Genomic DNA, 18,774 nt, shown 5'->3' with positions numbered 1-18,774 from the left:
TAAAACCAGCTTGAACATCAGGAAGTTCACGGTTCACGTACTGCTGAAGCCTGGCTTGGAGAATTTTGAGCATTACTTTACTAGCATGTGAGATGAGTGCAATTGTGCGGTAGTTTGAACATTCCTTAGCATTGCCTTTCTTTGGGATTGGAATGAAAACTGACCTTTTCCAGTCCTGTGGCCACTGCTGAGTTTTCCAAATTTGCTAGCATATTGAGTGCAGCACTTTCACAGCATCATCTTTCAGGATTTGAAATAGCTCAACTGGAATTCCATCACCTCCACTAGCTTTGTTTGTAGTGATGCTTTCTAAGGCCCACTTGACTTCACATTCCAGGATGTCTGGCTCTAGGTCAGTGATCACACCACCGTGATTATCTGGGTCGTGAAGATCTTTTTTGTACAGTTCTTCTGTGTATTCTTGCCACCTCTTAATATCTTCTGCTTCTGTTAGGTCCATACCATTTCTGTCCTTTATCAAGCCCATCTTTGCATGAAATGTTCCCTTGGTATCTCTATTGTTAACAGTTATGCAAGGGTAACAGGTGCTGTCAGGATTGCCCAGGGCAAACCAGATCCTGGTGAAGCCACAATCACAGAGAAAATACATATTGCTTAAAAAGGAAACAATATAGAATGCAGTAGACTTTTCAACATAAACCAGGAGACAATGAAAAAGTACCTTCAAATTGCTCAGAGAAAATAAAGTTCAACCAAGAATTCTATATCCAGCTAGATGTAAGAAAACAATGTTTGCTCAAACTAAGAAGAGAGTTTACCATATTCATGCTGAGAAAAAGACCTAAAGGATGTATTCAGGGACAAGAACATTAAATATAGAAAAGAAAGGAGAAGCAATAAACAATGATGAGCAATTAAATTGATTAAATTGATAAATTTAGATGAATCTAAATAAACCATGACAGCTAAAGTTGGGATCTTAACACACTTCACACACTTCTTAACAACAAATGAATCAAATAAGAAATTAACATAGAAAAAGAAAATATTTAGAACTGAATAATAAAATTCTACACATCAAAGTTTGGGATGCAGCTACAAACAGCACTTAGAAGACACAGCCATAAAAACATGTAGTAGGAGACAGTGGAAAAATTAATGGATTAAGTAACAAATTCAAGATGTTATACATACAACAGAGTAAATCCAAAAAACAAAAAAATAGGAAATTATAAAGAAAGAGCCAGGTATTAACAAAAGGCAAAACAAAGGAATAACAGCAGAGGTAATCAAGTTTGGGTCTTTGAAAATATCAGTAAAATACACAAACATCTGAGCTGATGGATCAAAATATGAAAAGGCACAAATAAATAACATTAGGAGTGAAAGAGGGATGAAAGAGAATTTAAAAACAAGAAAATACCATATGCCGATACATTAGAAAATTTAGATGAAATGGAAATTTCCCCAGAAAAAAATAAAAACTTACCAAAGCTATTGAATAAGAAATAGAAAATCTGAACATACAACTAATCATTAAATAAACTGAATTCATGTTTTAAAAACCTACACATATACACAAATACACAAAGCCTGGCCCAAGTGATTTTACAAGTTAGTTCTATCAAACATTTGAATAACAGGTAATTCAACCTCATGCCAACTATTCCAAAGACTAAGAAAAGAAAGAAACTTCCCCCAACTATTTTGTAAGGTAAATATACCCTTAATACCAAAAGCAACAGCAAGGGAAACACAAGGAAGGAAAATTACAGCACAATCTCACTTTTCAACATAAATGTGAAAATCTTAACGTTTGCCATTCAATATAATACACAATTGTACATTGTACAATACTATGTACAATAACAACCACCATCAACATAAACCAATGAGGTTGGTTCTAGGAATAAAGGGATGATTTAATATTAGAAAATCTATTTATAGAATTCATAGATCAAACAGGGAAATTATATGACTATTCAATAAACAGAAAAGTTCTTTTAAAAATTCAACATCCATTTGATATAAATTTTTTTTAAGGTCTTAGCAAACTAAGATTTGAAGGAGACTTTATAACTTAAAGTGCATCTATGAAAACTTTGGAATGAACATCAAGCTTTATGGGCAAATATTAAAAGCATTCCTTTAGAGGCAGGAGCAAGACCAGGAGATCCATTATTTCTAGTCACCATTATTCTGGAGGTTCTAGACAGCGCTCAAATACAAGAGAGAAAATTAAAGCTGTAAAGATTTGAGAGGAAAAAATGAAACATTCACTACAGATTATAGGATTGTCCATATAGAAAATGTAAGAAGCAGTTACTGCCAAACCATAGGTGCAAATAAAAGGGTTCAGAAAAGTGCTTGCTAAACCACCAGTGTGCAAAAAATCAACTATGCTCCTCTAATCAGCAACAGATGATTTAAAATGTCATTTTTACAATTCTATTTACAAAAACAAAAAAACTGGAAGATACCAAAAATTAATCCAACAAAAAATGCACAAATATCTTTAAGAGAAAAAGCACATAACTTTATTAAAAGACCTTAGGAAAATAAAAAAGAGACATAAACTGTGTTCACGAATGAGAAGACTTGGAGTCATAAAACTGGCAATCTTCTCTCCAAGTCAATAAATACGACGCAGATACAAACAAAATGAAACAAATTTCAACTGTGTTGAGTGTGTGCGCCTGCACACATACACACATGCCTGCCACCTAACAAACTTATCCTAAAGTTTATAAGAAAGAGTAAAGACCCTAAGTAGGCAAGCTGATTTTCAAGAATGAAGAAGAATGACTTACCCTACCAAATAGCCAGACATTTTATGAATTATAGTAATTAGCACAGTGTGGTATTGGCATAGGGATAGAAAAATAAACCAATGGCACAGAATAGAACCCAGATACAAATCTAAATCCATGTGGAAATCTCATTTATGACAGAGCACTGCAATTGGGAGCAGGGCCGATGCTCTAGTCAATAACAGTTTTGGGAATATTGGTTACCCAAATGGAGAACGGGGGCAAAATAGATTCTTATCTCACACAGAAGACAAAAATCAATTTCAGGTGAATTCAAGACCCAAAAGTGAAACACGAAGTTTAAAACCTTCCAAAGCAAATATAGCAGAAAATCTTTATGACCTCAGAAAAAGAGTTCTTAAAAGCAAGCAAAAAAAATAAAGGAAAAGATTGTTAAATCTGATGACAGACAATGCCCGTAACAGAGTCAAAAGATGAAACACAGCATTTCTCATAAAGTTAAACATACACCTTCTCTACAGCCCAACAATTTCACTCTGAGTTATTTACCCTAGAGAAATGAAAACATATGCCCACAGAAAGACAGGTACAAGAATGTTTATAGCCATTTTATCCATGGTAGCCAAAAACTGAAACAACCACACTGTCCATCAACGGGAGAAAGGATAAACATATTGCAGTGTATTTATACAATAGCAATCTACTCAGCAATAAAAAAAGAAATCTACACAACAACATGGATGAATCTTACCACATTATCCTGAGCAAGAAGCCATACACACTCACTGTATGATTATATATAAAGTTCTAAATCGAACATGATTAATACAATATGGTAAAAGATGTTAAAACAGTGGTTGCCTGGAAAGGAGAACAAAGACCTTACTGGGGTGATGGCAGTGTTCCACGACATGATAGAGGAGTAGGTTACATGGTTCCATATATCTGTCAAAACCCACCAAACTGCAGCCATTAAGATTTGTGTGTTTCACTGTATTTAAGATAAACAAACAAACCTCCCATTCCCCCTAAAAGACAAACTACAGCCTGGGAGAAGATCTTTACCTGCCAAGAGATTCATGTTAAAAATGTATAAAGAACCACCACAGATCAATAAAATCATCAAATAAAATAGGCAAAGGATAGCAACCAGCAATTCACAGAAGAAAAAAAACACATTTGAAAATATGCTCAACCTCACCAGTAGTCATATCCCTTTATCCCATATCCAAGTCATCCCATATCCAAGACAGCACTTCATATTTTTTGGACGCACAAAGATGTCAAAGTCTGGGGACAGTGAGCACTGGTGAGACCACAGAAAAACTGGATTTGGATACCCTGCTCCGAGCATGGGAACGCAGATTGGCGGTATCTGGGAATGGTGAGGATGCTCATACCTTACAGTTCCACGCCAGGTGTGCCCCAGTGATCTTCCGCTGGACGGCATCGGCATCTCTCCCGTGTGGACGGCAGGGATCCTCACCGCAGCACTGTTGATAACCGGAGAAAAAAGAAAGAGAGAAATGAAAGGTGATGAAAGGAAAGGGCTAACAATATCTACTGCATCTATCAGCAAGAGAATAGATCAAGTGCAGGAAATCCCCTCCACGTTGTGAACTTTCAAAGACGTGAACGTGTTTGCATGTACAATCACATCAGGCATAAGTGAAATTGCAGCTTGCCCTCCAACTCCTCTCCTTCAGCTCTACCATCTCCCACTTCCTCTCCCTCCTCCAGTCAGTAACTCTTCTTGCCTGTTCAGTTGATGCCAGCCCTGTGTGCCAGCTGTTGCCTTGTACTACTATACTCTTCAAGGTACTATCCTGTAAGATTAAAAATGTTTTATTTTTGTATTTATTTTTTATGTATTTTTTGTGTGAAAATTATTATAAACCTATTACGGTACAGAACTACGTAGCTGATTATGTTAGTTGGGTACCTAGGCTAACTTTGTTGGACTTATGAACAAATTGAACTTAACGAACGTGCTCTCAGAACGGAACTCGTTTGTATGTAGGGGACTTACTGTATGGTGAGTTCATATCACGGAATAAAACTCAGTGAAAATAAATGAACTCCAGGGTAGACACAGTGTCAGAATAAAATGTGAAACAACAAGCCACAGAACATAAACTGTGTATTTCATATACATAAAGTTTAAAAAAAAAAAAAACAGCAAAACGAAATCACCTAGTGTTGAGGGATGCAAATATTTTTTGGCCTAAGTATAGAGAAAAGCCAGAACATCAAACACACAACTCAAGATCATGGTTACCTCTGAGAAGGGAGCAAAGGGGGTGGGATGAGGAGGGTTTCAGATGGACTTTAAAAGTGATGGTTGGGCTTCCCTGGTGGCTCAGTGTTAAAGAATCTGCCAACCAACGTAGGAGACACAGGTTCAATCCCTGGTCCAGGAAGAAGCCACATGCCAAGGAGCAACGAAGCCCATGTGCCACAACTACTGAGCCTATGCTCTGGAGTCCATGGGCTGCAACTACTGAAGCCCAGGCACGCTGCAGCCCATGCTCCACAAGAGAAGCCACCGCAACGAGAAGCCCACTCCCTGCAACGAAGAGTGGCCCCCACTTGCCACAACTAGAGAAAAGCCCATGCAGCAACAAAGACCCAGCACCATCAAAAGTAAATCAATTATTAGCAAAATTATTTTTAAAAGTGATGGTTATATTCTTTTTCCCCAAATTGGGTGGCGAGTACACAGACATTCACTGTCAATGGGGGTGGAACTCTGGACGGAGTGACAATCATTAACGTGGTGAAGAGAGGATTCCATGAGATAGAAGCCAAAAAGAAGTGGCTGGGAGGGCTGGGGATGTGGGGAGCTTATGGGTAGGGACATGGACCGGAAACCAAAGGACCCCATGAATGGTCTTTACCCTCCTTATGACAGAGGCAACAAGGGTGTCTGCCGACAAACGGGAGAGAGGGGGCCACCGTGTCTCCCCAGCCTGACTGCAAACGCCTGTCCATACCAGTGTCCTTCAAGTTCAGCCACCATAGGAGACAGCAGACAGCTGCCAGAGGGGATGCTGAGAGGCTGTCCCGGAGTGGCCGGAGAAGAGGCAGTTGTTGCTCAGTTGCTCAGTTAAGTCTGACTCTTTGCGACCCCATGGGCTGCAGCATGCCAGGCTTCCCTGTCCTTCACTATCTCCTGGAGCTTGCTCAAACTCATGTCCACTGGGTGGGTGATGCCATCCAACCATCTCATCCTCTGTCGTCCCCTTCCAGGTGGCACTAGTGGTAAAGAACCCGCCTGCCAATCCAAGAGATGTAGAGAGACGCGGGTTCTACCCCTGAGTCAGGAAGAGCCCCTGGAGGAGGGCATGGCAACCCACTCCAGTGTTCTTGTCTGGGGCAGAGGCAGAACCTGCTTCGATGGATGACTGCCCCTGAGCCCAGTGGCCACTTTACAGTTGGCACAGGCTGCGAGCAGCAGGGCACAAGGGGTCTCTGTGGGCGCCTTCCTGGCGGAGGCTGGGGTCCCAAGAGAGAAGGCCGTCTCAGGTCAAGGGTGGGGGCTCTCTCCCAGTTTCATCCACCCCCTGCCCCCATCCCAACTGGAGCTCCTTCACAAGCAAACGCTAGGAAAACAAAGGAAAATTATCCAGCAGGGGCCTTCCCCTCTGTGGAGTGAGGAAGTCTTGGTCTCAAGGTTAACGGGGAAAGAGGAACTCGCCTGGCTGTGCAGGTCACAGGGTCAGCAGGAATTCTGATAAACAAGAGGGACGGTGGCACCAGAGCAGGGTCGGGGTGGGAGGATCACTGAGATCTGGCCACAGGGTCAAGAGGAGGCCAAGGATGCACCCGTCTCAGGGAAATGAAATGGTGGTCATTTACAAGCACAAGTTGTTTTACATTCCAGGGGAGCTGGCTGCTAAGCCAACTCTTCCTGTAGAAGTTTAGGTGGTGGGTGAGTCATTGTTATAAATAGACCAGTGATCAGAAAGTCATCGGAAAGGACACAGTCCCAGAGACACAACCTTGGAGGGAGTAGAAGGTGCCACATACTTGAGAGCTGGGTTCCAAGAGAAATGCAGAGGGAGCGCTCTGACAGGCTATGGTGGAAGAGGAAGCAGACACTTAGCAAGAGGAAGATGCTGCAGGGGACTGACAGGGACCAGCCTCCCACGTGGCTGAGCTAAGCCCCGCTCACAGCCCACCACTCCCTGGATCAGACCAAGCCATCTCAACTTCTAGAAATTCCTCCAAAGAATTCAGACTGTTCTAGGATCCCAAGAGACCTCATCCACCGAGGCACGGGAGAACAAAACTCTTCAACCAGAATCAGCTCCTTCATTCCCCTACAGTTGGCATGCCTGATGGGTGCTGGGGACACAGACAGCCCCTGCCCTCAAGTCACAATGACTCAGAAATCTTAGGCAACTTGTCAAAGGGGAGAACACCATCAGGGTAACGAAGCCCTAGGCCCAGAGGAAATCTGAGTCCAGCCCGGGGTGGGGAGAGGTTGCCCCCAAGTTTTTCCTGATCCCCCCGAGGCCAGGCTGGGTGCCCTCCTCTTGGCTTCCCTGCACTCCATCAAATTGTGGGTCATGGAAAGCATTCAACTGTCCCGGAACTGGGCCAAGTCCCAAAACTGAGAACAAAAGGAGCTAAGAACCTGGTACCTCCACACCCAGAAGGGGAGGCAGGGCTTGCCCAGGCAGCATAAAGCACGAGCCCCGAAAGGACTCAGAAGCCACGGAATCCACCCAAAAAATGTCAAGGGACAGGAAAGGGGGGTTTCACCTAGCATAATGGAAAGCAACGTGAAAAAATAAAAATGCTTCCTGTTTAGACGCCTGTGAACTGACATTCTCCAATAAACCATGAATCACGGATGATGGCTTCTGTTTCCACAACAGGACTGTAAGCTCCCTGAGTGGGGAGGACATGTCCCCCTCTGTCCCCAGCACCTGCAGGGTCCCAGGTCCAGTAATGCTCGCTGGAGGAACCTGATGCCCAGCTCCCTCCGCTCTCACCTGGGCTCCTCACACTGCATCTCCGGTCGGACTAGCCAGCTCCTCAGAACCAGAAGCAGCCACATGTCACACGAGGCATCGACCCCTTGGGGTCTCCCCTCATCCCGGGGCCCCCGGTGTGGGCCTCAGAGTAAAACTCACTTTTGGGAAGACTCGCCCGCCCGCCCTGGGCCTTCTGGCTTCCCCTCTGGCTCGGCCCTCTCCCCTTTTCTGGCCTGAGGACCAGGCCCTCAGAGCCTGGCACACTTTATGGAGTGGACATTCCAGATTTCTTCTGGGAAAGCCAAGGGAGGGAGCTTCCCCCGCCAACCCCTCACAATGACCCACCAGCTGGAGGTCAACAGGAAGCGGCCAAGAAGCCCTGGAGGAGATTCCCTCCTGCAGTGTAGAAAAGCCCCACGCCTATTCATACAGGAGGTCAGGGAGGGGATGAGAGCCCCCGTGAGCTGAGCCGATGGCCCTGGCCTTGGCAACTGAGATGCTGGGGCTGGACGGCTGGTTAGCTGACCCACAGACACAGAGACCTTCCTTGGGTCTTCCTCCCAACACTGCCCCAAAGTGGTTAAGACATGGGAGGGCAGTTCCGAACCACCAGCCCCCTTAAGACACTCCAGTTAGGAGGGCCCAGAGACCCAGCACCCACTCACGTCTCAAGATCCCCAGGGAGGCCTCAGGATACAAGCACATGGCCCCCAAAAGACCTCAAAGGTTCACCCAGCACAATGGTTATCACTGTGCCCCAGGGAGCCCCAGGACCCCGGACAGGGGCAGCACAGCCAAGACCTGGGCCCCTCCTCCCATGTGGGAGCTTAGCTTTTTTTTTTTTAATCAAATATTTGTTTGTTTGTTTATTTGGCTATGACAGGTGTTAGTGCAGTACACAGGCTCTTTAGTTGTGGCATGTAAACTCTTAGTTGCACAATGTAGGATCTTAGTTCCCTGACCAGGAATCGAACCCAGGCCCCTTCCGCTGGGAAAGCAGAGTCTTAGCCACTGGAACACCAGGGAAGTCCCAGAGCTCAGCTTTGATCTGTTCTCCTTATGAATGGAAAAGGAGGTTACCCAGGCAGGGTTTTGTTTCACAGCTGGGGAAACTGGGACCAGAGAGTGGGGAGGACTGGACCAAGGACACTGAAACAGGGAGTCGGGGTCGGGCTAAGGAGCTGGAGCTAAGTGTAGCAGGCACTGGGGAGCCAGGGAAGGTTTCAGGGAGGGAGTGGCAAGCCTGAAATAGGCAGAGAAGAGACCGACTAGGGGATGGCTGAAATTGGCTACACTGGGAGCTGGGAGATGCGGCAAGAACTCAGGGGGAGGGGAGGAAGAAGATAAGAAAGAAACAGACCTACTCTGAAGATATACTGATCTGGGTCTTGGCGCCTGGCTGAATGGTGCCAGCAAGTATGACCTGGCAGGGATGGGCAAGTGAGCAGAGGGGCCAAAGACGACCCTGAGTTTCTGATGAGCTTGTCTGAGAGGCTGGTGGGGCCTTTAGCAGGAAGAGAGTAGTCGGGGGGCTCAAATTCAGGCAGGTTTGCTTTGAGGAACAGGAAGGACAAGGCCACTGGGGTTGCGGGTTAAGTCTACTTTCCTACGATGGATTTTTTTAAGCTTTTTATTTTATATTGGAGTATAGCCAGTTAACAAAGTTGTGATAGTTTCAAGTGAATAGCAAAGGGACAAAGCCACACATATACATGTATCCATTCTCTCCCAAACTCCCCTCTCGTCCTGGTGGCCGCATAACACTGAACAGAGTTCCCTGTGCTATATAGTAGGTCTTCCTACAGTGGGTTTTAATGTCAGCTAGACAGACTTCCCTGGAGGTCCAGTGGTTAAGACTCTGCGCTTCCACTGCAGGGAGCGTGGGTTTGACTCCTGACTGGGGACTAAAGATCCCACATGCTATGCAGGAAAGCCAAAAATTAATAAAAATTATTTTTTTAAGTAAATTAATTAATTAAAAAATAAAGTCAGCTAAACTTGAGCGCCAGCCCCCAAAGCTCTTCCATTCACTAGTTGTGTCATCTTGGTTCAATTATTTAATCTCTCTGAGCTCAGTTTCCTCACCTTGTAAACCGAGGGTAATAATAGTTCACACCCTAAGGACTATCGACAGGACTAAGACACCACACGTAAAGTGCCTGGTACATTATAACTGCTGATAAATACTTGCTGTTGTTCTTATTACTGAACTTCCCTGGTGGCTCAGACAGTAAAGAATCTTGCTGCAATGCAAGAGACCCAGGTTCAAGCCCGGGGTTGGGCAGATCTCTTAGAGAAGGGAATGGCAACCCACTCCAGTATTCTTGCTTGGGAAATCTCATGGACAGAGGAGCCTGGCGGGCTACAGTCCATGGGGTTGCAAAGAATCGGGTACAACTGAGTGACTAACGTTACTATATGTCAAGTTCTTAACATATATAACCTCATGTCATCCTCCCAGCAATCTGCAAAGCTGTTCTTTTCCCAATTTGCAGGAGAGACAAACAGAGGCTCAGAGAGATTAAAAAAGTGACTCAGGGTCACACAGCAAGCATTAAGGCAAGAGCAGAGATTTGAAGCCAGATGCTTCTGGTTCAAAACACAACCTTCCCAGCATCAGCTGTACCTCCACTGCCTTCCTGGGACTCCAGGGCTCTCTGCCGCTTCTAGAAAGGGGAGAGTCAACAGATGGGAGAGTGGGTGATAGGTTTGAACCTATAGGACAGAATCACCTGGACATGGTTTGGACAATTTCATTTGTCTCCAGTAGACCCGATGACATTTTCCTTTTTTCTGTCTCCCCACTTTTTCTTCTCTCCCATCAATGAGACTGTATTCTCAACTCCAGTGAGTCATCGGAAAATTTAAGTTTAAAAAAAAAATTAAGAGGAACATTGCTCCTACGTAAGCTCCTGCCATCTGTGAATCATTCAAGACAGGTATAATGGACATAATTATAGCTCACCCACAAGCTAGACCCAAAATCAGTCCTAAAGGCTGATTTCAGAATCTAGTGGTTTCCCCAGCAAAGCCCCGGGCAACTCAAACCTGAACTGGTGCTCATGGCCTTGGTCATTTCACTGGGGGCCCAGAGTGGGAGGAACCTGGGTACCATGCCCTGACCCCAGAGACATAGCAATTTCAGAACTCCCCTCCAGCCCCACCCCGACGCCAGCTCCACCCACACCACCTTTCTATCCCCACTTTCTCAGGGCTCCTCCCTCCATTTGAACTCATCCTCCTTCTGACCACCTTGCTTCTTATTCCTTTATTTCCTTTACTAAAGCCAGACCTTTATTCCTTCATCGCTGTAAAGTCATCTGACCTAGCAAGACGTGGGGCGATATTCAACTCATGATACTACAAATAACACCTTCCTTTACGTGTCCAGACGGCCAGGAGCTCTATTATTCACAGGGCTTGTGTGGCACTTCAGTGAGAGGATGCATGCAAGGTCCCCTTGCACAATGTCTACATTCAGTAAATGCCAGCTATTATTAGCACTTCCAGCCTCTTCACCATCCTGGGAGACAGATGTTCAGGAGCTCCCAAGTAAGAGGGCCGCCTCCACCCACAGCCTCGGGGCCCCGTATTCTGGTAGCCAGGATAAGGAGTCCCAAGGGGACAAGAGTTAAGATTGTCAGAGCTGGCAGGTCATCCATACCCAAAAAGGAAACTGGGCCCCCAGAAAGGCAGAGACCAGCTCAAAGCCACTCACTTGGTCAGTGGAGAATCAGGGCAGGACCCTAAGCCTCCTGCATCCAGGCCTCTTCTCCTTGCACTCCCGTAGACGTGCCCCCTTTCAGAGTCACAGAGATCATGGAGCAAGCTTGATGTGTCTCTGCGATCCCAGGAGATGAGACGAGCTCCTGGGAAATGGGAGGCATTCTGCTTTCAGCTAATTCATTCCAAGATTCTCTAGCTCAAGGTCAGATGCAAAGGGCCTGTGGTCAGTGAGAAGCATGCTCTTGCATGTTAATGCTGGTACCAAAAGGAAAAAAAATACCCCTAAGTCTTCTCAGGGAAAAGCCCAGGAATCGGCCTGAAATATCATCAAGAAGCACAGTTTGAAGACCTCCCTTTCCAACCTGCTCTCCAGGACACCTCTGCAGGGACTGCACCCCCAGACCCATCAGCTCACCACCTCCTCCAGGCCTTGAGACACGCTAAGGTCTCACATTCCCTATAGTCCTTTCCGCATCAGCAATTCAAGAAAGGCCTCTTGCCAGTCTACCGAGACAAAGGCATGGTCCCTCCCCTCCCAGAGCTCATTGGCTGGCCAGTGGAGAAAATGCACAAATGGAGAGGAGACAGGTGTGGGCAGAGACAGTCCAGCGAGGCCTTGCATGAGTCAAAGTAAAAAGATGTCATCCCAAGAGGCATGTGGTCCTCCCTGCTGCTGTGGTCTTCTTTCCAAGCAAATCAGCTACATCCTTCAAGGGCCCCTCCTCCAGGAAGCCTTCTTTGATATAAACGGTGCAATCGCACTCCTCTGAACTTCCGCCCTCCGTCCTAACTGGGCTGTGACCATTCAGCACCTTCCCCTGCCCCATAGCTGGGGCCCTTGACCCACCTGCAGGGTCTACCCTGCCCCAAGCACAGAGCTAACGTCCACCTGAGGCAGCCTCAGCTCCTGACCTTCTGATGGCAAACCAGCCCCTTTCCGTTTGCCAGGCTGCCTTTGCCCACTTCCTCCCACAGGAATCCAAGGCAGTAAGAGGCTTAAAAAGAAAAAAAAAAAAAAAAAAAAGCTTCCACTCCCTCAGCAGCATAGGGTCCTGGGTTGCAGTGGAGGCTGAGGCTTTGTATCAGAAGGGTCCTGACCCCATCTGCCCCATGACTGGCAGGGAGGAGCAGTGTTCCTCGTCCAGTCAGGGTTCCACCCCCTAGGCTACCAGTAACAAAAACCTCAGCTAACACAGACTTCAGCACATTGAGGGTTATTTTTCTCACATAAGATGTCCAGAGATGTATGCATGTGTGTGTGCTAAGTCACTTCAGTCATGTTTGACTCTTTGCGACCCCATGGATTGTACCCCGCCAGCTTCCTCTGTCCACGGGATTCTCCAGGCAGCAATACTGGAGTGTGTTGCCATTTCCTTCCCCAGGGGATCTTCTCAATCCAGGAATGGAACCTGAGTTTCTTATGTCTCCTGCATTGACAGGCGGGTTCTTTACCACTAGCACCAGCTGAGTGGGACTTCCCTAGTGGTCCAGTGGCTAAGACTCTGAGCTCCCAATGCAGGGGGCCCGGGTTCAATCCCTGATTGGGGAACTAGATCCCACATGCTGCAACTAAGACCCGGAGCAAACCGGGACTTTTAATGCCTAAGCCAGAGTCCTTCCCAGGCTGCCTCTGGCTGTTTCATTCAGCAGGGACAGAGCCAGAGGTGGGAGCTTGGATGCTGAAGCTTGATGGAGCCCATCCCAGCCTGGACTCTTGGGGGCTTTCTGGAACTTCTTCGGTTCCAAGGTAGCTGCCAAAGAGGCATCAGCCAGGAGGGCAGGCTGCAGGGCCCACGGCAGCTCTTGAGAGGCCGGTTCCTACCACCAATCCTTAGGCTGAGCTCTGAATCATAAGTAAATGGATAAAAAGCATTTCAAGGGAAATTCTGGGGTGAAGCAAGTTCATACGAGTTGACTCACCTTGAAACTGCCCTCAAGAAGTTCTAATTAATATCCCTAACCCTCCTAGTTTCAAATGTACTCTCCTTGCCTTGGGATTTCACCCTGTGCTCAAAGAGAGAAAACAGCTAGAACCCTAGAAAGACACATAAAGGCCTCAATATGGAACACTTTGACGTAGTGCATTATGCAATGTACATTTTTTAAAAATTTTCTTTCTTTGTGGCTGTGCTGGGCCTTTGTTGCTACGTGCAGCCTTTCTCTAGTTGCGACGCACAGGCTTCTCATCGTGGTGTCTCCTCTAGTTGCAGAGCATGGGTTCTAGAGCATGTGGGCTTCGGTAGCTGCGGCACATGGGCTCATTCAGTCCCCGGCATGTGGGACTGAACCCACGTCTCCTGCATTGGCAGGCAGATTCTTTACCACTGAGCCACCAGGGAAGCCTGTATATATTTTAAAATAAAAGCTAAGAAGAGAAAGCTCTTAGACACTGGAGTAATTGCCCCCATTTTCAAGGTTGTTTCTGTTAAAGAGGTACTAACTACACAAAAAAGTAATTTCACCCAAAGGGATCTGCATCAAAGAGACAGTGCACAATGCAAATTAAATGACAAGGGCTATCATGTTTCACTTACCAAATTAGGCCCCCAAATTATTTTAATTATATATCTGCTGTGGCAAGGAATAGAGCAGACCCTCTTGCATGCTCCTGGTGGGTGTTACTAATTGAAACACACTTTCTAGAAAGTAATTTGGTGATACCTATTGAAAACCTGACAAAAGTTCATATCCTTTGATCCACTGTTAGGAATCCCCCTGCAAAGAAGTCATTCAAAATGCTGGCAAACAGCCAGACACAAAGAGGTTCATTATAAGTATTTCATAATAAGGGAGAAATATAAACAGGCTAGATATTCAGCATTAGGCGAACCATCAAGTAAAATGTGGGTCACTCAAAGTATTGCATCTTACCTGGCTACTGGAAGTTTTTGTTAACAGGTGGAAGACCCAAATCAAGGGTTATGATTGAGCAGTGATGTCTGCTCCTTGCAGGACTTTGTGAGGAGGGTGGAGAGGAGACACGTGCTACACACACAAACGATTCGGTGGAAGACTTGAGGTCACCAAGCGGGAGCAGGAGGTCACAGTCTCTGGTTTCTGTTCTCAGTTGCAGTATGTATGGATTTCCTTTAGCATTTTTGCCTTCTTCAGGACAGTGCTAACCCACCATGTCTGTCTCTGGACATTCAGATGACTGGGATCTCCTCTAGAACCAGGCTCTTCCCCATGTAGAAACCCCAAGACTGAATGACCTCTCTCATCTCTGTTTGCATGATGATTTGTTCTAATTTTTAAAAAAAATGTCCTATGATCAGTATGTAGAAGGTTTAGCAAGTACGGTGGCGGGAGCGTGGAGGAGTAGAAAAATTCACAAAGCCCACATCCCCTAGCTAAGGGTGGGTCAACAGCTCTTTCAAGGACCACCACCTGCTTCAAGATATTTGAGGAACCCAGGAATCTCAAGCCCCACATTTAGATTGAGTTTATCTCAGATTCTAGAGCCCCCAGGCACCTGCCAAAGAAATTTAAAATCCTCTTAAAAGAAAGCATCATTGTTTTACAAATAATTTTTTCCAACACCATCTCCTACACCAAATAAACAAGGGGCAAGACACCATGAGTGAAAACTGGCAGAAAAAATAGACAAGAGATACAAACTAATAGGGAGCCTGGATCCTGGCATTAACCAGACAGGACCACAAAGTAACTGTGCCTGCTATGTTCAAAGAGATAAAAGCTAAATTTGAAAAGACTGGCCAAACACTTGACATTATAAGCAGTAACATGTCAGATTTGGAAATGAACCAAATAAAATAAGTGAATTTACTAAACTGAAAATATAATAACCAAAATGACTAGGCAAGATGCCAGCATCACAGACTGTCCCTTTCTGGTCTGTGTTTTGGGGCAGTGGAGAGCTGACACTGAGCCAGGGCTGACGTTTACTTCTGTCTCGTGTTGAAGCACGTAAGGTTTGTTACCACCAATGCACCTTGAGTCAGGTCGGGAGATTTTGCTTGCTTCTCAGCCCAGACTCTGGAAGTAGCTTGCATATTAATTTCAAAGGCACACAGCAATTATAGCACCCTAGGGTGGTAACTAAGGACTCTAATTTTGATCCCAATGCAAGAGAAAGAGTCTCATCAGAATGCTTGGCTAAGGCAGGAAGGATGAGATATATTTGAGGAAGACCTCCTTCCAAATGTTTGCAAATTTGTTTTAAATTGCTCAACTTTCCTTCTCAGGAAATCTCATCTGTAGAGCAAGCATGACCTCTCTCTTTGCCAACTTTCCTAAAGGATTACTTAGGCCCATTTGCAGTGGTCATCCCAATGTTACTTATAATGGAAGCCTCCTAAGTGTTCAGCTGTAGTGGAAGGGCTACATTAATAGGGCCACAGCCACTGATGAACCATTTATTAGCTACCCTGTGCTGGGCTTCCCTGGTGGCTCAGACTGTAAAGAATCTGCCTGCAATGCAAGAGACCCAGGTTCGATCCCTGGGTCAGGAAGATCCCCTGGAAAAAGGAATGGCTACCCACTCTAGTATCCTTTCCTGGATAATTCCATAGACAGAGGAGCCTGGTGGGCTACAGTCCATGGGGTCACAAAGAGTTGGACACGACTCAGCAACTAATACTTGCACTTTTTCACTGTTGCCTCTCAAAGCTGGTGGGGAAAGAGAAGAGGCCAGAGGGGCCATTCCTGGCCCTCCAAACAGCCTGCAGACATCCACAGCTTAAAACTGCAGGCTTGGGGAGAAATAAAGACAAAGAGCTCTAAGACATGAACCAATCCTGAGACAACCTGCCAGCAAGGTCAGTGGGGTGGCTGACTCTGACTTCAGCACCTCTGACCTTCTCTTTACTGATTTAGATGGACAGAGACCCAGGACCTAGCTGCCAACAGGGCGGCCAGGTTGTTTTGTGGTTCTGGAGTCAAAAGTCTGGATTTTTTACAATATCTATTTATTTATATGGCTGCGCCAGGTCTTAGATGCAGCATGCGGGACCTTCAGTGGAGGCATATGGGATCTAGTTCCCCAACCAGGGATCGAACCTGGGACCTCCTGCATTGGGGGAACGGAGTCTTAGTCACTGGACCACCAACGAAGTCCCCACAGGTCTGGATTTTATCTTCAGGTATCCGAGGGGAAATCATCTCACCACGAGAGCTGGCTTCCCGCCCCAGCCAACACATATGCTCCTGTTTTAACCCAGCCTCGAATGGCACAGGGAAGACTTTGAGACCCTCTGACTGTCTAAGACAGGAATCCAAATAGACAGGACTAAAATAGTCACACGCTCCCAGGAAGTACCAAGCGTCACTCTCTCAGAGGCCACATGAGAACCGTGCAAAGTACAGATGGTCATTTACCTGACACAGGAGAGAACGAGAGTGACAGCCAAAATGGGGCAGAACTGGAATTTTAAACCTAGATCTCGTGCTTGCTTTGGCAGCACATATACTAAAATTGGAAAGATACAGAGAAGATTAGCATGGCCCCTGCGCAAGGATGACATGCAAATTCGTGAAGCGTTCCATATTTTTAATAAACAAATGGGATCTAATTAAAATTAAAAGCGTCTGCACAACAAAAGAAACTATAAGCAAGGTGAAAAGACAGCCTTCAGAATGGGAGAGAATAATAGCAAATGAAGCAACTGACAAACAACTAATCTCAAAAATATACAAGCGACTCCTGCAGCTCAACTCCAGAAAAATAAATGACCCAATCAAAAAATGGGCCAAAGAACTAAATAGACATTTCTCCAAAGAAGACATACAGATGGCTAACAAACACATGAAAAGATGTTCAACATCACTCATTATCAGAGAAATGCAAATCAAAACCACAATGAGGTACCATTTCACGCCAGTCAGAATGGCTGCAATCCAAAAGTCTACAAGCAATAAATGCTGGAGAGGATGTGGAGAAAAGGGAACCCTCTTACACTGTTGGTGGGAATGCAAACTAGTACAGCCACTATGGAGAACAGTGTGGAGAATCCTTAAAAAACTGGAAATAGAACTGCCATACGACCCAGCAATCCCACTGCTGGGCATACACACCGAGGAAACCAGAATTGAAAGAGACACATGTACCCCAATGTTCATCACAGCACTGTTTATAATAGCCAGGACATGGAAGCAACCTAGATGTCCATCAGCAGATGAATGGATAAGAAAGCTGTGGTACAAAAACACAATGGAGTATCACTCAGCCATTAAAAAGAATACATTTGAATCAGTTCTAATGAGGTAGCAATGGCACCCCACTCCAGTACTCTTGCATGGAAAATCCCAAGGACGGAGGAGCCTGGTAGATTGCAGTCCATGGGGTCGCTAGGAGTCGGACATGACTGAGCAACTTCACTTTCACTTTTCATTGTCATGCATTGGAGAAGGAAATGGCAACCCACTCCAGTGTTCTTGCCTGGAGAATCCTGGGGACGGTGGAGCCCGGTGGGCTGCCATCTATGGGGTCGCACAGAGTCGGACACGACTGAAGTGACTCAGCAGCAGTAGCAGTAATGAGGTGGATGAAACTGGAGCCTATTATACAGAGTGAAGTAAGCCAGAAAGAAAAACACCAATACAGTATACTAACGCATATATATGGAATTTAGAAAGATGGTAATGACAAGCCTGTATGCAAGACAGCAAAAGAGACACAGATGTATAGAACAGTCATTTGGACTCTGTGGGAGAGGGAGGGGGGGATAATTTGGGAGAATGGCATTAAAACATGTATAATATAAGAAATGAATCGCCGGTCCAGATTCAATGCAGGATACAGGAAGCTTGGGGCTGATGCACTGGGATGACCCAGAGGGATGGTATGGGGAGGGAGGTGGGAGGAGGATTCAGGATGGGGAACACATGTACACCCGTGGCAGATGCATGTTGATGTATGGCAAAACCAATACAATAAAGTAAAAATAAATAAACAAATAATAAATAAAATAATTATACAAATGTAAAAAAAATAAAAATAAATATTGAGGATGTTTCTACAAAATAAAATAAATAAATAAACCTAGATCTCATGCCAACAGCCATCCTCTGTTCCCTGCATCAGTCAAGCTGCGTGTAAGGCTGGACCCCACTGCTCCCTCTCGCACCCCAAGGCTGATCCATGACTTTCCTAAACATTTTTTAATTGGAGTAAAATTGCTTTACAGTGTTGTCTTGGTGTCTGCTGTATGACCACGTGAATCAGCTATAAGTATACAACGGATAAGAACAGATGTTACACTTCATCTTAGCCAAAAGGCCAAGAAGGGATCCTAAACATTTTAAAAGAGAAAGAACTGACAATATGGTTGCTTTGCCCAAGAGTTCAACAAGATACGTGGTAATTTACTCAAAAC

The 18,774-nt window shown here is 45.5% G+C and overlaps 1 long non-coding RNA gene, 1 other non-coding gene and 1 pseudogene across 4 annotated transcripts in view; 1 reads left to right on the top strand and 2 right to left on the bottom strand.

Annotated features, from left to right (window-relative positions):
- Nucleotides 1-18,774, bottom strand: part of LOC132343021 (uncharacterized) — a 168,328-nt gene that overhangs the window by 89,096 nt on the left and 60,458 nt on the right. For all 3 annotated transcript variants that reach the window (XR_009491663.1, XR_009491661.1, XR_009491662.1), the window contains one exon: nucleotides 4,133-4,225. This is a non-coding gene — a long non-coding RNA (uncharacterized lncRNA). The remainder of the gene's footprint in view (nucleotides 1-4,132; nucleotides 4,226-18,774) is intronic.
- On the top strand, nucleotides 16,845-16,951 carry LOC112442873 (U6 spliceosomal RNA). The gene has a single exon (XR_003031158.1). It is a non-coding gene; the product is annotated as a U6 spliceosomal RNA (small nuclear RNA).
- Nucleotides 18,540-18,689, bottom strand: LOC112442862 (uncharacterized; annotated as a pseudogene).

This window comes from Bos taurus, chromosome 19 (genome assembly GCF_002263795.3).
Source record: "Bos taurus isolate L1 Dominette 01449 registration number 42190680 breed Hereford chromosome 19, ARS-UCD2.0, whole genome shotgun sequence".
Lineage (NCBI taxonomy): Eukaryota > Metazoa > Chordata > Mammalia > Artiodactyla > Bovidae > Bos > Bos taurus.
The sequence above is the reverse complement of the archived record's forward strand: the minus strand, read 5'-3'. Positions and strand labels throughout refer to the sequence as shown.